Consider the following 15,355-nt stretch of genomic DNA (forward strand, 5'->3'; position numbering starts at 1 on the left):
GAGCTGCTGGTGCCGTCGCTGCAGTATTACAGTGATAGCTGCTGGTGCCCTCTCTGCAGTATTACAGCGATAGTTGCTGGTGTCCTTCCTGTAGTATTACAGTGATAGCTGCTGGTGTCCTCGCTGCAGTGTTACAGTGATTGCTGCTGTTGCCCTCTCTGCAGTATTACAGCGATAGCTGCTGGTGTCCTTCCTGCAGTATTACATTGTTAGCTGCTGGTGCCATCCCTGCTGTATTACAGTGATAGCTGCTGGTGCCCTCGCTGCAGTATTACTGTCATAGCTGCTGGTGCCCTCCCTGCAGTATTACAGTGATATCTTCTGGTGCCCTCCCTGCAAAATTACAGTGATAGCTGCTGGTACCCTCCCTGCAGTATTACAGTGATAGCTTCTGATGCCCTCCCTGCAGTATTACAGTGCTAGCTGCTGGTGCACTCCCTGCTGTAATTCAGTGATAGCTGCTGATGTCCTCGCTGCAGTATTACACTGATTACTGCTGGTGCCCTCCCTGCAGTATTACAATTATAGCTACTGGTGCCCTCTCTGCAGCATTACAGAGATAGCTGCTGGTGTCCTTGCTGCAGTATTACATTGAGAGCTGCTGGTGCCCTCGCTGCAGTATTACAGTCATAGCTGCTGGTGTCCTCCCTGCAGTATTACAGTGATAGCTGCTGGTGTGCTTCCTGCAGTATTACAGTGATAGCTGCTGGTGTCCTTCCTACAGTTTTTCAGTGATAGGTGCTGGTGTCCTTGCTGCAGTATTACAGCCATAGCTGCTGGTGTCCTCCCTGCATTATTACAGAGATAGCTGCTGGTGTCCTCCCTGCAGTATTGTAGTGATCGCTGCTGGCACTCTCCCAGCAGTATTACATCGATAGCTGTGCGTTACCTCCCTGCAGTATTACAGTGATAGCTACTGGTGCCCTCCCTGCAGTATTACAGTGATAGCTGCTGGTGTACTTCCTGCAGTATTACAGTGATGGCTGCTGGCACCCTCCCTGCAGTGTTACAGTGATAGCTTGTTGTGTCCTCCCTGCAGTATTACAGTGATAGCTGCTGGTGTCCTCGCTGCAGTATTACTGAGATGGCTGCTGGTGTTCTCCCTGCAGTTAATTCAGTGATGGTTGCTTGTACCCTCCCTGCAGTATTACACTGAGAGCTGCTGATGCTCTCCCTGCATTATTACAGAGATAGCTGCTGGTGCCCACCCTGCAGTATTGTAGTGATCGCTGCTGGTACTCTCCCTGCAGTATTACATCGATAGCTGTTGGTTACCTCCCTGAAGTATTACAGTGATAGCTGCTGGTGTACTCTCTGCAGTATCAAAGTGATAGCTGATGGTGTCCTTGCTGCAGTATAACAGTGAATGTTGATGGCGTCCTCCCTGCAGAGGTGTAGCGATAGTTTATGGTGTCCTTTCTGCAGTTTTACAGTGATAGCTTCTGGTGTCCTCCCTGCAATATTACATTGATAGCTGCTGTCACCCTACCTACAGTATTACAGAGATAGCTGCTGGTGTGGTCCCTGCAGTATTACAGTGATAGCTTCTTGTGTCCTCCCTGCAGTATTACAGTGATAACTGCTGGTGTCCTCCATGCAGTATTACAGTGATAGCTGCTGGTGCCTTCCCTGCCGTGTTACAGTGATAGCTGCTGGTGCCCTCCCTGCAGTATTACAGTGATAGCTGCTGGCGTCCTGTCTGCAGTATTACAATGATAGCTGCTAGTGTCTGTGCTGCAGTATGACAGCAAAAGCTGCTGGTGTCCTCCCTGCAGTGTAACAGTGATAGCTGATGGTGGCTTTGCTGCAGTATTACAGTGAATGCTGCTGGTGTCCTCGCTGCAGTATTACAGTGATAGCTGCTGGTGTCCTCCCTGCAGTATTACAGTGATAGCTGCTGGTGCCTTCCCTGCAGTATTACAGTGATAGCTGCTGGTGTCTTCCCTGCAGTATTACAGTGATAGCTGCTGGTGCCTTCCCTGCAGTATTACAGTGATAGCTGCTGGTGTCCTCCCTGCAGTATTACAGTGATAGCTGCTGGTGTCTTCCCTGCAGTATTACATTGATAACTGCTGGTGCCGTCCCTGCAGTATTGTAGTGATGGCTGCTGGTACTCTCCCTGCAGTATTACAGTGATAGCTGCTGGTGCCCTCCCTGCAGTATTACAGTGATAACTGCTGGTGCCCTCCCTGCAGTATTACAACGATAGCTCCTGTTGTCCTCCCTGGAGTATTGCAGTGATAGCTGCTGGTGCCCTCCCTGCAGTATTACAGTAATAGCTGCTGGTGCCCTTGCTGCAGTGCTACAGCAATAGCTGCTGGTGCCCTCCCTGCAGTGTTACAGTGATAGCTGCTGGTCCTCTCCCTGCAGTATTACAGTTATGGATGCTACTGTTTCCCTGCAGTATTACAGTGATGGCTGCTGGTACCCTCCCTGCAGTATTGTATTGATGGCTGCTGGTACTCTCCCTGCAGTATTACAGCGATAGCTGCTGGTGCCCTACCTGCATTATTACAGCGATAGCTGCTAATGTCCTCCCTGCAGTATTGTAGTGATAGCTGCTGGTGTCCTCCCTGTCGTATTACAGTGATAGATGCTGATGCCCTCTCTGCAGTATTACAGTGGTAGCTGCTGGTGTCCTTCCTGCAGTTTTACAGTGGTAGCTGCTGGTGTTCTCCCTGCAGTATTACAATGATAGCTGCTGGCGTCCTGTCTGCAGTATTACAATGATAGCTGCTAGTGTCTGTGCTGCAGTATGACAGCAAAAGCTGCTGGCGTCCTCCCTGCAGTATTACAGTGATAGCTGCTGGTGCCCACCCTGCAGTATTACACTGAGAGCTGCTGACGCTGTCCCTGCAGTATTACAGAGATAGCTGCTGGTGTCCTTCCTGCAGTATTATAGTGATAACTGCTGGTGCCCTCCCTGCAGTATTACAGTAATAGCTCCTGGTGCCCTCCCTGCAGTATTACAGTGATTACTGCTTGTGCCCTCCCTGCAGTATTACAGTGATAGCTACTGGTTCTCTCCCTGCACTCTTACAAAGATAGCTGCTGGTGCCCTCCCTGCAGTATTACAGCAATAGCTGCCGCTGCCCTCCCTGCAGTATTACAGTGATAGCTGCTGGTGCCCTCGCTGCAGTGTTACAGTGATAACTGCTGGTGCCCTCGCTGCAGTGTTACAGTGATAGCTGCTGGTGCCCTCGCTGCTGTGTTACAGTGATAACTGCTGGTGTATTCTCTGGAGTAGTACAGCAATAGCTGCTCCCTGCATAGCGCAGTGATAGCTGCTGGTACCCTCCCTGCAGTATCATAGTGATAGCTGCTGGTGCCCTCCCTGCAGTATCATAGTGATAGCTGCTGGTGCCCTCCCTGCAGTATCATAGTGATAGCTGCTGGCTTCCTTCCTGTAGTATTACAGTGATAGCTGATGACGTTATCCCTGCAGAGGTGTAGTGATTGCTGATGGTGTCCTTCCTGCAGTATTACAGCGATAGCTGCTGGTGCCCTCCCTGCAGTATTACAGTCATAGCTGCTGGCGTCCTTCCTGTAGTATTACAGTGATAGCTGCTGGTGACCTCCCTGCAGTATTACAATGATAGCTAATAGTGTCATCCCTGCAGTTTTTCAGTCATAGCTGCTGGTGTATTCTCTGGAGTAGTACAGCAATAGCTGATGATGTCCTCCCTGCAGTAGCACAGTGATAGCTGCTGGTGTCCTCCCTGCAGTATTACAGTGATATCTGCTGGTGCCCTCGCTGCAGTATTACAGTGATAGCTGCTGGTGCCCTCCCTGCAGCATTACAGTGATAGCTGCTGGTGTCCTTCCTGCAGAATTACAGTGATAGCTGCTGGTGTCCTCGCTGTCGTATTACAGTGATAGCTGCTGGTGCCCTCGCTGCAGTATTCCTGTCATAGCTGCTGGTGCCCTCCCTGCAGTATTACAGTGATAGCTTCTGGTGTCCTCCCTGCAGTATTACAGTGATAGCTGCTGGTGCACTCCCTGCTGTAATTCAGTGATAGCTGCTGGTGTCCTCCCTGCAGTATTACCGTGATAGCTGCTGGTGTCCTCGCTGCAGTATTACAATGATAGCTAATAGTGTCATCCCTGCAGTTTTTCAGTCATAGCTGCTGGTGTATTCTCTGGAGTAGTACAGCAATAGCTGCTGATGTCCTCCCTGCAGTAGCACAGTGATAGGCGGTGGTGCCCTCCCTACAATATCACAGTGATAGCTGCTGGTATCCTCCCTGCAGTATTACAGTGATAGCTGCTGGTGCCTTCCCTGCAGTATTACAGTGATAGCTGCTGGTGCCTTCCCTGCAGTATTACAGTGATAGTTGCTGGTGCCCTCCCTGCAGTTTTACAGTGATAGCTGCTGGTGTCCTACTCCCTGCAGCATTACAGTGACAGCTGCTGGTCTCTATGCTGCAGTATTATAATGATAGCTGCTGGTGCCCTCCCTGCAGTCATATAGTGATAGCTGCTACTGCTCTCCCTGCAGTAATATAGTGATAGCTACTGGTGCCCTCCCTGCTGTATTACAGTGATAGCTGCCGGTTTCCTCCCTGCTGTATTACAGTGATAGCTACCAGTGCCCTCCCTGCTGTATTACAGTGATAGCTGCTGGTGCTCTCCCTGCAGTATTACAGTGCTAGCTGCCGGTTTCCTCCCTGCAGTATTACAGTGATAGCTGCCGGTTTCCTCCCTGCAGTATTACAGTGATAGCTACCAGTGCCCTCCCTGCAGTATTACAGTGATAGCTGCTGGTGCCCTCCCTGCAGTATTTCAGTAAAATCAGCTGTTTTCCTCCCTGTCCTAATACAGTGCTAGCTCCTGGTGTCTTTTCTGCAGCTTTGCAATGAAAGCTGGTGTTATAGCCTGAGACACTGCATTGATGTACAGAAACACCCTGTACATGGATCAGAGATGTGCCACGTGGTTTGTTAGAGGCTACCACATGACGAATGCCAATGCCCATTGGTGTGGGGTGCCTGGCGCTGCTGCACTTTGAGTGTGCCTTGACACATAAATGCCTGGTGACCACCATGGAGGTTATTCAGAACAAGTGATGAACTGAATTTGCTAAGTGTTTGCAATGTTTACCTTGTCGTCTTTTGTGATGGTAAGCTTGTTTGGTGAGTTTGGATGGCTAGATATTACTGTGATAAGAACATAAGCCATGAACATTCAAATATCAAAAAAAGGCAAGCGGTCATTTCAACAAAATTAATTTGTACCGATCTTTTCCTTGCCACAATGCCATCAAATCCATTTGATGGAAGATCTCATTGTGAATTGCAGAAACTGCATTTCTTAAGACTGCATTGGGCACCAAACCAATTGCTAAACTGGTTAGTGTACATCTTTACAACTTGGGAAGAATATCAGATCATATCTTAAATAGGCAACAGATTGATGAGGAACAAGGTCCGTTTGAAAACCTGCTAACAGCTTTTGATTGATATTTCACTTTTGAGAACAAAATAGGATACTGGTGAGATTACGCTTCCAAAGCAGGTCTCAGTTCCTGGGAGAGCCTGTAGCTACTTTATTAATGAGCTACATGTACTCACTACTCAAACTGTGCAATTGCTGAAACTCCCAATGAATTAGTGATGAACCGATTAGTTGATTTTCTCAGAAGAGGATACAAGTTTAGAATGAGCAGTCAGAATAGCAGCGGATACAGAGAATGGAAAGTTGTTCAAGAAGCAGTATGTAGCAAAGGTTCCATTTAACGCAAACTGTTTCCAAGCCAAGATGTATGTTTATGCTTCAGAACATAACCTTGAAGAACACGTTGATCCCACAATGGAACAGCTTTCTTAATTTGTTCATGGGTTGCAGACATTACTGTCTGGGAGAGAGGACTGCAGATGCTGGAGATTAGAATTGAGAGTGTGGTGGTGGAAAAGGACAGCAGGTCAGGCAGCTTCCGAGGAGCAGGAAAATCGATGTTTCGGGCAAAAGCCCTTCATCAGGAATCCTTCCAGGATGCTGCCTGACCTGCTGTGCTTTTCCAGCACCACACTCTGGGCATTCCTGTCTAGACCAGCATTTATTGTCCATTTCTAGTTCTCCAGAGGGCAGTTAAGAGTCAACCACATTGTTGTAGGTCTGGAAACATATGTAGGCCAGACCAGCTAAGGAATGCAGACTTATTTCCTGAAATGACATTAGTGAACTGGATGGATTTTTAACCATAATCAACATGGTCATCATTAGACTCTTCTGAGGAACCTGAAACATGAACTCTGCTTTCTCCCCACAGATGCTGCCAGGCGTGCTGAGTTTCACCAGCAGTTTCTGTTTTTGCACCATTAGACTAGCTTTTCATTAATCCCAGGTGTTTATTGACTTCAAATTTCGTCGTCTTCCATGTTGGACTTGAACTCACCAGAACGTTGGTCTGGGGTTCTGGATTACTAATCATGGGCAGTGTTGGCAAACTGAGGAGTATTGGTGAGCAAAGAGACCTTGGGGTGCAGATTCATAGTTCCTTAAAAGTGGAGTCGCAGGTAGTCAGGATACTGAAAAAGGCATTTGGTACACTTGATTTTATTTGTCAATGCACTGAGTATAGGAGTTGGGATGTCATGCTGGACATTGCTGAGGCCACTTTTGGAATACTTCATTCAATCCTGGTCTCCCTGCTATAGGAAAGATGTTTCAAAACTTGAAAGGGTTTAGAAAAGATTTACAAGGATGTTGCCAGCGTTGGAGGGTTTGAACAATAGGGAGAGGCTGAATAGGCTGGAGCTATTTTCCCTGGAGCGTCAGAGGCTGAGGGGTGATCTTATAGAGATTTATAAAATCACGTGGGGCACGGATAAGGTAAATAGTCAAGATCTTTTTTTCAGGGTAGGGGAATTCAAAACTAGAGGGCAAAGGTTTAAGGTGAGAGGGGAAAGATTTAAAAAGACCCTGAGGGGCAACATTTTTGCACAGAGGCTGGCGTATGTGTGGAATGAACTGCTAGGGGAACTGGTAGAGGCTGGTACAATTACAACATTTTAAAGGCATCTGGATGGGTATATAAATAGGAAGGGTTTCGAGCGATGAGGGCCAAATGCTGGCAAATGGGACTGGATTAGTTTAGAATATCTGGTCAGCATGAACAAGTTGGACCGAAAGGTCTAATTTCAAGCCGTACATCTTTATGACACTATGACATTTTCATGCTGCCACCTAGGGAATAAAACAAAATTAGCTTTCCCTGGGGGAACTGAAACAGTCACCATATGGAGATGTAACTGAAACCATTCACTCAGGTAGTTCTAGTCTGATGACACTGGACTTGAAATGTTAAAACTGTTTCTCTCTCCACTGCTGCTGCCAGACGAGCTGAGATTCTCCAGCATTTTCTGTGTTTGTTTCAGATTTCCAGATTCCTCAGTATTTTGCCTTTATTCAAAATTTAAGCTAGACACTGGTGTCGGTGCCACAGTTATCTTGGACGTTAGTCTTTGGTTAGCTAAGGTGGATATTACTGCCATCAGCTGGAGGTACCAGACTTACAATGAAAGGGATATTGCATATTGTATTGACACACAAAGAGTACACATACGTAGAGAAAGCATAGATGGTCAGTACCCAGTAATCTTCCCAATTGAGGTTTTATTCCTCATTCACAGGATGTGAGAAACGCTGGCTAGGCTAGTATTAGTTGCCAATGTCTAATTGCTCAGAGGTTAATTCAGTCAGTCACATCCTTCCCTAAAGGGCACTAGTGAACCAGAATGAGTTTTCCTAACAATGGCTTCACGGTCATTATTAGACTCTTCATGCCAATGGTCTTTTCTTTCAAAAGCTAGAGTCATAGAGATGTACAGCACGGAATCAGACCCTTTGGTCCAACTTGTCCATGCAGATATCCCATCGCAATCTAATCCCACCTGCCAGCCCCTGACCCATATTCCTCCAAATCCTTCCTATTCATATACCCATCTTGATGCCTTTTTAATGTTGCAATTGTACTGGCCTCTGCTACTTCCTCTGGCAGCTCATTCTATATTCAAATTCCACCCTTTACCATAGGTGGGATTAGAACCCAGATTCCCAGAACATTACCTGGGTTTAGCTTGATAATACCATTAGGCTATCACCTCCCGTGAGAGCCATGTTTTTCTCTCGCCTCCTGCATAAAGACCAGAGTGTGCAAGTACATAGATCCCTCAAGGTTGCCACCCAAGTGGATAGGGTTGTTAAGAAAGCATATGGTGTTTTGGCTTTCATTAACAGGGGGATTGAGTTTAAGAGCTGCGAGATTTTGCTGCAGCTCTACAAGTCCCTGGTGAGACCACACTTGGAATAGTGTGTCCAGTTCTGGTCGCCCTACTGTAGGAAATGATACAGAGGCTTTGGAGAGGGCGCAAAGAAGGTTTACCAGGATGCTGCCTGGACTGGAGGGCTTGCCATATGAAGAAAGGTTGAATAAGCTCGGACTTTTCTCTCTGTAGAGAAGGAGGAAGAGAGGAGACCTGATTGAGGTGTACAAAATAATGAGAGGAATTGATAGAATCAATAGACAGAGACTTTTCCCCAGGGCAGGATTGACTGGTACTAGAAGTTATAGTTTGAAGATATTAAGAGGAAGGTATAAAGGAGACATCAGAGGTAGGTTCTTTACACAGAGAGGAGAAAGTGAGGACTGCAGATGCTGGAGATCAGAGCTGAAAATGTGTTGCTGGAAAAGCGCAGCAGGTCAGGCAGCATCCAAGGAACACGACGGTTGGAGGAAGAGCGCCTCATCTTCCGCCTAGGAACCCTCCAACCACAAGGGATGAACTCAGATTTCTCCAGTTCCTCATTTCCCCTCCCCTCACCTTGTTTCAGTCAAATCCCTTGAACTCAGCACCGCCTTCCTAACCTGCAATCTTCTTCCTGACCTCTCCGCCCCCACCCAACTCCGGCCTATCACCCTCACCTTGACCTCCTTCCACTTATCACATTTCCAACGCCCCTCCCCCAAGTCCCTCCTCCCTACCTTTTATCTTAGCCTGCTGGACACACTTTCCTGATTCCTGAAGAAGGGCTTATGCCCAAAACGTCGATTCTCCTGTTCCTTGGATGCTGCCTGACCTGCTGCACTTTTCCAGCAACACATTTTCAGCTCTTTACACAGAGAGTTGTGAATGCACGGAATGCATTGCCAGTTGTGGTGGTGGAAGCGAAGTCATTGGGGACATTTAGGCGACTGCTGGACATGCACGTGGAAAGCAGTGAGTTGAGGGGTGCGTAGGTTAAGTTATTATGTTTTACATTAAGATTAAGTCTCAGCACAACATCGTGGGCCTAAGGGCCTGTTCTGTGCTGTACTTTTCTATGTTCTATGTTCTATGAGTACTAATATCACAAATTGCTTAATGGCAAAATTTGTAATGCCTGACAAAGTTACTTTGAGAGCTGATGCCAAGCCAGTGTATGTATGACACAGAGACAGACAGATGAACTAAATCAGCACTTCTATCTCTATATACATAACACAATAAAATTAAACCATCAGAGACCCCCAATAGTTACTTCAAAGGTTCCTAACCAGATTTTTGAATAATCAATCCAGACTTTGTGAATAATTAATTCCAGACACCGATTTTGTATATTAAATAAAAAAATTAATGATTTATTAAACACACGATAACTTTAGCAGAGGAAAAATCAAACAATAAGATAATCTAATGCTTTATGCTTTAAATGTGAAATGCTTTAAATGTGAAATAATTGTTTTCAGCCCTCATCCCACAAAAAAATAGACAAACTGTTAAGGGAATAAATAAAATAACAGCACTGCCAAGATTACTTTATTGGTTTTCAGGATACATTGTTTCACAGGCATAGATGTGGACTCCTTGGTTGTTTTTCTGGAACCGGTGATCAGGGTCACCTTTTCAGTTCACTCAAGTAAAGGCAGAAATACGTCTGATTCAGCTTTCTACTCTTCGGGCTTCCAAGTATTGGTATGGGGGATTTGGAGCTTTCAAATCTTCATGCTGTGTTGTCAGCAGCCGAGCTCATCTCCTCCAGAAAGTACTGTTCAAACACAGCTCCAACTCTGGTTCTGCCCCAGTAGTCTGAACATCTCATCTTCTGGATTAGTGGTACCGGAAGAGCACAGCAGGAATGAAGGGCTTTTGCCCGAAACGTCGATTTCGAAGCTCCTTGGATGCTGCCTGAACTGCTGTGCTCTTCCAGCACCACTAATCCAGAATCTGGTTTCCAGCATCTGCAGTCATTGTTTTTACCTCCTTGAACATCTCATCCCCAGGGCCTCAATTACCATTCAACATCTGACATCTACTTGAATATAGGGTCTCTTCTGGGCTTGCCAGAACCACTTCCCCGATATTGACCTTGTTCATAGCCAACTTCATCTGTCTGATTAACACAATGCTCTTCCCAGGGTCACAAACAAAAGCTTGTTTAGTTTCTTATTTTCCTTTTACCACAAGCTGTTCAAAAAGTCCACAAGCCATCTTTATCTCACAACTCCAAACCAAAACTGATAAAAGAATGAAAATAAAAATAATAAAGATGAGGGAGAGTTCTAACATGTAGGGAAATCACCCGCGCATTTAACAGAAAAAGCAAGTAAACAACTGGATAAAATGGTCCTTTTAGAATTATGTCCATACTCAGTAAACCTGTAGAATGGTGCTCAGGTATGGTTACAGTTCCCAAGCCCAAAGGCTCACTATAATTTGATGTGGATTGCACACCTCCAGTCTACAGTTGATGGAAGTTTAGCTAAGCTTTCGCCAGTAGAATGTTTCTGAAACTGGATGCCAGTAATAGGTTTTGGCAGGCCCCTCTGGATGAGGTGAACTGATTCCTCGCCAGCTTAATCATTCCTTTCCATTGATAATGTTTGAATAGACAATCTTTTGGTATTGCTTCCTTCCTAGAGGTTTTCCAATGCATTATGTTTACCATTGTACAGGGAATATATATCATCACATGTCACATGCTGAAACTAACAAACTGTATGACAGATTACATAATGTCCTTGAAATGTTTACACAACTACACTTTGCATCAAATGACAAATGTGAACTTTCTGTAAATTCCATTTGTTTCCTAGGTCACATTGATTGCAAAGATGGGATACAAACTGACCTCCAGAGTAGCAATGTGGTCAAAGACTTCCTGACTCCAAACTTGGTGCATAATCTGCAATAGTTCTTGGGTAGGGTGAATCGATTGGCTCAATTGTTACCATGGTAAAATCAATGACTGCAGATGCTGGAAACCACATTGTGGATTAGTGGTGCTTAGAAGGGCACAGCAGTTCAGGCAGCATCTGAGGAGCAGTAAAATCGACGTTTTGGGCAAATCAATTGTTAACATGCCTCACCTCTGGGACAGACTCTGGAAAACTCTGGGAAAGACACCCTCAGCATGGCCTTGTGAAAAATATCATCAGACACCCCTGCAGAAGATTAAGAGAACATTTTGACCTCCATTGAGCCACTTGCAATCCATCAGAGACCACGATTGGTGGCCTAGTGGTATTATCACTGGACCTGGAGCAGTCAGGCTTAAATCCTGGTTTGAATCCCATAAGCATCCAGAATCAAGGGTGTAGTGATGACTATGGAGCAGTCAAAGGGGAAAATCCCATCTGGTTAAGAGAATGAAATGGTTGGCCTACATATGACAACAGACACACAACAGTCGTCAGTGAAAACAGCCCCATTTCTGACTTTACAATGGGGAGAAGATCATTGATGAATCAGGTGAAGGTGGTTGGGCCTAGTACGCCATGCTGAGGAGGTAGGATCTCTTGTGGCAGCGTGGTAGTGTCCTACCTCTGAACCAAAAGACCCAGGTTCAAGTCCTACATGCTCCAAAGGTGTGTAATAACATCTCTGAATAGTTCAACTTGAAAATATCTACTCGGAGGGACTCCAGCAGCGATATCCTGGAGCCTGAATGACTGACCTCCCAACTACCACAACCACCTTCCTATGTGTCAGGCATGGATCTAACCAGTGGAGACTCTTCCCCCCTGATTCCCCCATAGACTTCAGTTCTGTCAGGGATCCATGATGCCACACTCAGTCAAATGCAGTCTGATGTCAGGGGATGTCACGCCTAGCACACCTCTGGCGTTCAGTCCATGTTTGGATCAAAGCTGTGATGAGCTTTGACCCATGGAATCATGATATTCCCTGTCATCCTTTCCTGTTCAAGATGGGATATAAAATTCATCAACTGTTTCAAATGACAAACATTTCCAAACTGGTCTCACATTAGTGTTGCCAACTGTGCTTCGATGTATTTATTTCTCCTAAAACACTAACCTACCAGCACCAAGAGTAACGGCATTAAGCATAAAGTCTGAGCCATTTTCATCTCCCTTAATTCCTGATTCTCTCTTATTCCAAAAAGAAAGCAGTTTCCAATGTGGCAGGAAATGTCAAGACAGGGGGTGGGCTCCCTAACATTAGACGTCTCACCCTTTATGAGGAGGGGATTCCGACTTTGACCACCTGAGTGCCTGATTATGTCCAAGCTCCAGGACTGGCTTTGACTTACTCAGTCAGAACCTCCTGACCAAAAGCTGTCTCCCTTGACTTGACTGAGAGCTGCTGACAACTGTAAGCTTCCTGCACTAAACAGCAAGGCAAGGCAAGGCAGAAGTACTGGTGAGCCAGGTATTTCTGGCTGAGGGGCAAGCTACAAAAAAGGCAAGGTAAGGCAAGGCAAGGTAATTCAGGAATGCTCTGAAAGTCCGGAAAGGCAGAAAGTGAGTGAAAACTATGAGAGTTAGCAAACATGCCAAAGATGTAGCCTGATTCAAACCATGAGCTGTGTGTGTGTGTTTGTGTGTGTGTGTGTGTGTGTGTGTGTTCAAAGAGTGCAGTACCTTTGCTGCAGCATTGTAACGATAGTTACTTTTTCACCCTGAGGTGCAGAAGCACATTGTAATGGGATTGGAGATGTTGTAACCAATATTTCATCTTATTCTTCATGATGCTGTGCATACCTCCAAGGATTGTGCATGTCAACAGACCTGGAATGGAAGAGAAGAGTGTGAAGAGCTTCCTAGAGATTACACAGCCCTGAAGATTAGAAGGAATGTTGGTTATGAGGGTTCTTGGAACATATGGATGCCAAGAGCCAAGGGTGTGAAGTTCCTTTGGCCATTGACCATAAGATATTGGTACCCGGAGTCCTTTGGAGCAAGTGACAAAGCTCAAGTTTCTAGTACCTGCTCTGACTTCCATATCAAGAATTCTTGGTATCTAGTTTGCTGACAGTGAGTGGTAGGATGGGAAGTTATATTAATAAAGTGAGATGTACAGTTAATAACGCTATTACCAACCAATAATCCCCTTAGTAGAAAACTTACCTCTGCTAATGCGAATCCCGCTTTGATGCCCAGAACCTAGTCAAAAGGTGCAGCTATTTGTTCCCGATATTGAGATGGACCTTATGGACTTCTTGTGTGATTCTGCCACATTTCTTGCCAAAGCCTATCTTGCTAAGGCTTTTGGAGGATTACACCCACACAGCTTGTTTCCCCAATGTTGGGTATCTAAAAAAGTGGGGGTACAGTCTCAGATCAAGTTTTAGAGGCACTCAGTGGAGCACAATTCTCCAACATGTTGTGTTGACTCAACATTATTACGTTTAAACAGCTCTATCTTGAGGTTCTTCCCTGGTTGGTTGATGCTCCGTAACTGCAAAGCTGTGATAAAGAAATCATTTTATTAACAGCTTCCAACTCAGTGAGGAGGCTTCAGGCCAATCCACATCCAACAATCTGTAATGAGAACTCTGCTCACATTTTGACCATTGTGACAAATTCCATCTCAGCAAGTAAGGAAATCCACATTACAAATCAACTGGCATAAAGTAGTATTAAAAAATGTCAGTTTTCTCCATCACCCCAATGTTAATGTATTTAAAAAAATATTCTAGTGTGTACATTTGGATCATCATCTTTGCCAAAAACAAATCAGTTCTTCCTTCAGTTATTCCAGTTTTGTTGAAATCCATCTAGTAATTTACTTTAAGTTGCTTATAACAGTCTAAAAAAAGGTCATGATTTGGAGATGCCGGTGTTGGACTGGGGTGTACAAAGTTAAAAATCACACAACACCAGGTTATAGTCCAACAGGTTTAATTGGAAGCACTAGCTTTCGGAGCGCCACTCCTTCACAACCACCTGATGAAGGAGCAGCACTCCAAAAGCTAGCACTTCCAATTAAACCTGTTAGACTATAACTTGGTGTTGTGTGATTTTTAACTAAAAAAAAGGGTTGCATTTTGGTCTGAGGTAGGGAGTAGTTTCTTCGTTTTGATGGATTCCACATCCCAAAATATCATAGATGCTCTATCATGGAGTATGTTCAAGACTGACATTTATAAATTCTTGAAGCTCAATCAATTGGGGGAAATAGGGAGGGGCTGGAAATTTGCCGAGGCAGAAGATCAGCCTTGAATGTAACTGAATGACAGAGCAAGCCCAAAGCGTCGTATAATCTACTCCTGCTGCTATTTCTTAATCTCTTAGATTCTTAAAATTAAAAAAAAAACTTATTTTGGCCATTGTGACTTCTCTCCCAGGTTCCACACAGCTGTGTCTGAGAGATTGAACGGTAATTCCTGGACACTGTTGTGAAATGTTGGCAACTCCACCTTCAATGAGCTAAATCACATAAAAAAACTCTTTTTCAGTACTGTTCCTTACTTGATACTGCTTCACCACACACACTTCATTTACCTGACCCTGTCACCCATGCACTCATTCCAGACTCATTGACTTGATGAGTATGTTGGGAAACAAGATATCTGTCATATGATTTTAATAATTTTTCATTTTTCAGATAAGAAATGAGAAGCGTGCTAGTCTTCCAGTGCAGAGAGTTGCCCTTGACCGAGTTTTACAGTGTTGCTTCATTCTAAGTCCAGGGATTACGTGCTGAGGGACACACTTAATGTTCTTGCAGCCGCTGCACAAGCCCAGTTCGGACAAGTCACAGTTTCAGGCCTTTCTAAAATGTACTGTTTTAGAAAAGTTTAATGCTATTGTACTTTCTACAATTTCATCATGAAATGATTTATTTTCAGGTCATATCACATATATATTGTAAATGTTAAGAATATTACAATTGCATTGAGGTGCCTAAGACTGGAATTTTTGTGTGGAGCCAATTTGAATTTGAGTGCCCTTTCTCTAATTTACAAAGTCAAAACATCCCATAATGTACTTATATAAGTTTGATGAGTAAAGTTTATTTTTGTAAAAACAAATGTTTTTGATTTTGAAGACAGAGATACTGCAATATGCTCTTCCTTTCAAATTGAACAGAAAGTGAAAGCTACAACAATAACTTACAGTGAGATATCTACT

Source organism: Chiloscyllium punctatum, chromosome 3 (genome assembly GCF_047496795.1).
Source record: "Chiloscyllium punctatum isolate Juve2018m chromosome 3, sChiPun1.3, whole genome shotgun sequence".
Classification (NCBI taxonomy): Eukaryota; Metazoa; Chordata; class Chondrichthyes; order Orectolobiformes; family Hemiscylliidae; genus Chiloscyllium; species Chiloscyllium punctatum.